At 59.4% G+C, this 6,192-nt stretch overlaps 1 non-coding gene across 1 annotated transcript; it reads right to left on the reverse strand.

The window, feature by feature from the left end:
* Positions 1-5,898: 5,898 nt before the first annotated feature.
* TRNAN-GUU (transfer RNA asparagine (anticodon GUU)) lies at positions 5,899-5,972 on the reverse strand. The gene has a single exon. It is a non-coding gene; the product is annotated as a tRNA-Asn (tRNA).
* Between the last annotated feature and the right edge of the window lie 220 nt (positions 5,973-6,192).

Raw genomic sequence — 6,192 nt, forward strand, 5'->3', positions numbered from 1 at the left:
AAACTAAACTGTCTGGGCTCCATTGAAATCACTGCTCAGGGTGGGGCTGGGGAAGGGCTCCGTCTGCAGGCTGCCCGGGGGGAGAGGACAGCCCCAGCCTCTCTCACCGCAGCAGCTCAGGGCCAGGTGAGAAGCGCCTCTCCACAGTGCTGCAGCTCCAGCAGGCACAGCCGGGGGAGGGGGGCATGTCCCCCTCCTGGGGCAGATCCAAGCCCACCTGCCCCCTGCACCCCCCAGCCAGAGTGAGGAATGCAGCAAACTGGGCACTTTCCCCTCGCGCCCTGACAAAGGGGAACAGCCAGCGATGGCCCTGGATGAACTGGGGGGGAGCTGCAGCCCCCACCCTCCTTAAAGGGCGCCTGGGGGCAAGCGGGGATTTTGGAGCAGTCTCTGCCGGGGAGTTTTCACACTGAAGATAAACGGGATTGTATCTCACAACCCGCCGATTGCCTGGCGTTCCTCCAGCTTTACCTCCACCAAGCACGGGGAGGCCGGCCTGTGGCTGAAATCCGGGCCTGCGTGTCTCTGACGGGACGGAGGGTGGTGGGGCTGATGGGCTGGCGGGGCAGGCAGGCCCAGCGCCACGCGCCATGGGAGCAGTGGGCAGGCTGGGCACCTCCAGCCCGGCTTGTGCTCACTGCCCTTCGGCTCGCGGCTGCTGGCGGAACACGTGCTGGGAGTGGGCTGCTGGCACGAGAGCCCTGGCCAGGGACGGAGATAACTCGCCGTGCGTCCCACAGCAGTGCTGCACGAGACCCGCACACAAACCCGTCCCCCTGGCCCTCTCCATTTATCTTTCTGCCTCTCTATTTACTTCCTCCCCCAGCCGATCAGTCTGCACGGCGTGGAGAGCTGGAAATGCCATTCGCTTTGATTCACCAGCATCTCCCAAAATATCCCTGTGACCTTTTGCATCTTTTGCAATGAATTATGAGGAGGAGGGTTTTTATTTATTAACAAAGCACAACCGTGCCACACGGCCAGCAACAACAACAAAAGTCTTTCAAAAAATCCGGCAGGGGGTTGCTTTTTGACAACAGCCTCCTCCCAGCCCCAAATTCCTTACCTGGTATAGCAAAGTGAAAATGCGCCACCTTTAATCAGCCACCTGGCGCCGGGGCAGGGGGTCCCAGTGCGGAGGGGACATGAGCAGCGGCGGGAGGAGACACCGCATGACTGTGAAGGGGCTCTGGAGTCAGGAGCCATGCTCGCGGCCTGGGACGGTGCCGATTTGCCCAGGACTGTTCCATTGTGTTCAGGGAGCCCCTGGAGAGCTCTGGCTGTCTGGGTGTGAGCAGAGGGGACTGCGGCCATGTAGACGTACCTGCGCTAGCTTCAGTCTGGCTTGCTGTGGTACCAGCAGCAGGGAAGCCGTGGCAGCAACAGTCAGTGTCGGGCTTGCCCCACCTACGGACCCAGGGCTGGCCACGCTGCACCCGCCTCACTGCTCTGGTGTGCGGGAAGCTACTCCGCTGTGTCTGCCGGAGCTGCACTAAACAGCCCTCCCCCCGCGCCCCCCTTGGCACCCAGGGCAGAGGCGAATCAGGCTGTGTCCTGGGCACGTGCGGGTGCAGCGAAGGGCCGGCCCGAGGCAAGCATGCCAGAGACACAGGCATGCGAGTGAGCCCTCAGGCAGCCAGCCCAGCTACGCTGCCTTGTCCCGGGCACAGCCTGGGCTTGGGCGTGTCACAGACACCCAAGTTGAGTTCCTGTTCCTGTGATCCCTGCTGTGTTCCTGCCCTCAGGGGCACCTGGCACTGGCCACTGTGGGCAGACAGGACCCGGGGCTGCACGGACCTGTGGTCTGACGCAGCCTGGCCGCTCTGATATTTGTTTGTTCCTAGTTGCTCCAGCAATGCCCGAGACCCATGGTCCATTCAGTGCAGTGTAGAATCAGAGATTAGGGCTGGCAGAGATCTCAGGAGTCATCTAATGCATCCCCTGCTCAAAGCAGGGCCAAGCCCAACTCAATCATCCCAGCCAGGGCTTTGTCAGTGCCTTAAACACCTCTAGGGATGGAGATTCCACCCTTCCCTAGGGAACCCAGCCCAGCGCTTCCCACCCGCCTAGGGAAGTCATTTTTCCTAATATCCACCTCCCCCGCTGCAACGTGAGACCATTGCTCCGCGTGCTGTAGCCCGATCTCCAGCCAAGGCTGCCAGTAGACACTTGAGACGATTGTGTAAAACTCCCACAATGGGCAATTCACAGTCACCAGCTGGCTTAGGATCCACCACATGAGGATTTATAACCCTTATACGTTGTTTGTTACACTGTAACTGCAGCGCTGCATGTCATCCACGTGCATCGCTGCTCGTTTACTCATTTTCCTAAGCCTTTGGACTAAGTGAAATCATGTGGCAATGAGTTCCACAGGCAGAAATGCACTCGAAGCCAAGGAGTGTCTCCTTTTGTCACGTTGAAATGAGTGGCTTCCCAGTGTCCCTTCGTTTTGCCAGGGAGGATGAGCAGGCAGAGTAACTGACCTTCTCCGCGCTACGCCAGGCTCTTGCGTTCGTTTCCTCTCTAGCCGACATCACCCAGTGAAAGCGGGTGACGGAACAGCTCTGTTAGCAGAGAGGCTTTTTATTTCCGAGGGTCACTGTTGTTATTTTCATTCTGACTGTCTGTGTTCTCCCTCCGGAAGGCGCTCGGCTGTGCCTGGGCTGAGCGGCAGCATGTAAATGGGGTGAGTGTTGCTGTTCCTTAGTGTTCATAAAATTAGTAACAAGAGGCCGTGTCTCCCACGGATCCCTCGGCAGCAGGTGTTTTGAATCACATAAGGCCTCTAGTGAGGGGTGCCCTCCCCGCGCCTGTAACTCACCGCCGGTGTTACATCACCAGTTTAATGAGTCTGCAGTTTCTTACTCCTGTCAGAGCCGTCTGGCCCCCTGGGTGCTAATTTACCTGCTGCTGCGTTGAACAGGTGGGGTGTGTCTGAAGGGTTCTCAGGTACTTGGCACACCACCATTCCCACCAGTCATTGTAGGATGGGCTGCTGGGTTGTGACTCCTCAGGGCGCCAGACCCTAAACCCTAACACTTGTCACCCGACAGCCTTGGTGTTCAACTGACCCACCGTCAGCCACTCAGCCAATCTCCGCCTGTGCTGTGCCTTGCAGGAACAGGGGCCCCCACTTCCCCGGGAGGATCCAGCCCCAGCCTCTGGGCACCGGGGCAATTACTGACTTTGCTGTCTCCAAAGAGCCAGGGCACACGCCAGCCTCGCTGATTAAGTCGCTGCAGCACGGAGCAAGGTCAAGTTCATGAACAAAGGCAGAGCTGGAAGCACTAGGAAGCAGGGAATGGAAACCGAGCAGAAGCATGGGGCATTCGGAGCAACTGCTTGGAACTGAGCAGGTGCAATTCTTTGCCTACGACACCAAAGCAACCTCACAGCATCACCAGAGAGACCCCAGGGCCAGGCTGCGCACTGGACTCCCTCCGCGATGGAGAACCAATGGGGATCCTTTTCCTCCTTCGAGTGCAGCAGACCTCAAAGAGTGTCCTTTGGACGTGTGCCCCAGACAGCACCCTTCTGTCCCGCCCGGTGAGCAGACGCCACCAGCCCCTTGCCACGGCCTCCCCTTGCGTTTGTCACGCCCTGCGCCGGCTGCCGAGGGGCCTAGAATAAAGCACAGAGAGTTATGTGTGAATCAACTCTGCTGCCTGTGGGTCAAAGGCATCCTTAGGTCACAGCTGCAGCTGTGGAATAACGCCCCGACCCACACGCCAACCGCTCGTTCGCTCACTGCCTCCCACCACCCTCCTTGCAAGTCACTGCTGTGACGGCGCGGCCATGCACGGGCCAGGCCTGCCACGAGCGGCTGAGCCTATCGCCAGGGGCAGGGCGGGTTCTTTGGGTCACAGGGACAGAGCACAGGTGGTCAGGACTCTGGGGTGCTAGTCTTGGTGCTGACACTGACTTCTCTGCAGGGTCTTGGGCAAGACACTTAAACTCTCTGTGCCTCAGATTCCAGCTCATAATAAAACTTACCTAGGGCACAGGGGTTTGCGAGACTTACTCGGCGCTATCAGGTTTTGATTTTCCCCTCAATTAGGCCCTGATCCAACAAATGACTCTGTGGATAGCCTCCGGGGCCCGTGGGAAGGTGTCCCGTTGACTTCTCTGGTCTTTTCCAAGATCTGCCCACACACTACCAGCTGTAGAGCCAGAGTCTGACACTGCTGCAATGAGCAGTGAGATTCAAACCAGAGTCTAGGAGACAAACACTGGGGTTTGCACTTGCACAACACTGATTTCAGCAGAAATTTTGCTGAAGGAAGCCCGGCAGCATTTGGCATGTACACCCCAACCGCACCGTGCTTAAGAATTTGGAGGATCAGGGTCCTCACGCACGTAAATCACGGCAGGACCCTTCGATGGCAGGTGCCGTGGTCGTGCCAATAACGATTAGCGAGATATGGGTTTATCTGTTGAGTAACTGCAAAGGGTGAGAAGACACGACAAGGCAACATGGATTGCTCCGTCCTGATGTGAGCCTTGCCATGGAGTTCAGCCGGTGCGAGGGCAAAGGGGTGAGATTCTGCTCTCTGGCACGTCAGTGGAGTTATTCCTGGTTTATGTCACTGAGCTCAGAACTCAGTCCAGTGAGCCAGATCCCAGGGTGGAGGGAGGCTGAGGAGGGCACCTGCTCCCCCCGGTCCTGTGGTCACCTGGGGTGAGAGCGGTGGGAGTGGTGCCTGGGAATGCTGGTGCACTCGCCCTGAACTCGCCCCAATCTGTGTTAATGAACATTCAGGTTCTGCAGAAAACCAGCGAATTCTTCAGCAACTCCTCTGGGACTCCCGCAGCTTCCCAGATTTGCAGAGCTGGGAATTTCTCGTGTCTCTTGCGACAGCTAATTATCCCACTTGGAAGCACGGCCGTGATCTGCGAGGGGAGGGGCTTCAGTACTGCCAAGACAGACACCTTCCACCTGCCCGGTGCCCGCTCGGGTCAGCACTGGAACCTGCTGGCCTCAGCAGCGTCCCGGGCGCATGGCACCTGCAGGAGGAAGCTCGGAATCAGGTCCTCAGGCCACTGTGAATCGGAGCCGGAGTGGCTCTTTTCTCTCGCGCTAGATGCAGGCGAGTGCTCCCTGCAGCTCGTGGCCATTTACATTAGCACTTGTGTGAAATTCTCCAGCAGTCTGGTCACCCACCCCCACCTCAGCATCTGCAGGGGGGCCCATGGGCCCTGCACACCCCTCCCCACCCAGACCCCGCGACACTCAGCCTGCTGCCTCACACACCCAGACACAGGCGCTCGCTTGGCTCAGGAACAGCACAAGCACCGGTGCCACTCATGGCTGCACAAAACGGAGGGCTTTCCTTCCAGGGCCTTTTGCATCTTCTGCCGTGGGAGGCGAATCCTGGTGTTCTGGCTGTGGGGGAAAAAGACAGCCACAAGATGGCGTTTGGAGTCACACGGGCGAGTCGCCTGTCCAAGCGGGACCGAGTCCCTTCCAAAGAGAAACCATGGCAGCCATGCAAGTCCAAGGCTGCACAGGAAACCTCAGGAGCTGCGACTGGGGCTCAGTTCGCGCGGCCACGCTTCCCAGGGGAGGCATGAGACAGGCCCGGAGGTCTGCGCAGCAAACAGGCCCGCAGGAGGGAGGCGGCTAAGAACCCGCGCGGCTCGTGCGTTTCTCCCTCTCAGCTGGCGTAGAGGCGGGAGGGGAGCGACACCTGCCCGGCTGGAGCTTTCGCGCTTGGGCTCCGGGCTTAAGCCCCGAGGCCGAGGCCCCGGCGCGGTTGCTGGGAGACGGGCTCCTGTGGCACGGCACGGCCCCTGAACCTTGCCGGCCACAAGGTGACCTCACCGAGGCCGAGAGGGATGGCTTGGAGGTGGCAAAAGGGAGCCCGCTAGCAAGCGCCAGGAGGCCAAGTGTAGCCACGTCCCCGGGTGGGCTCGAACCACCATCCTTTCGGTTAACAGCCGAACGCGCTGACCCATTGCGCCACAGAGACCTCGAAGGGGTTTCCGAAACGCTGCCTAGCAGCCTGCTCCTCTGCCTGGCCGTGCCAGTGCAGCCCAGGTGCTAGAGTGGATTGCGGGCAGTCTAGCCCCAAGGGAGCAGAGTGGCGCAGCGGAAGCGTGCTGGGCCCATAACCCAGAGGTCGATGGATCGAAACCATCCTCTGCTACGTGTGGGCCGGCCTCTTTTGACTCCGCGCCTTCACTCCAGGC

This window comes from Pelodiscus sinensis, chromosome 25 (assembly GCF_049634645.1).
Source record: "Pelodiscus sinensis isolate JC-2024 chromosome 25, ASM4963464v1, whole genome shotgun sequence".
Classification (NCBI taxonomy): Eukaryota; Metazoa; Chordata; order Testudines; family Trionychidae; genus Pelodiscus; species Pelodiscus sinensis.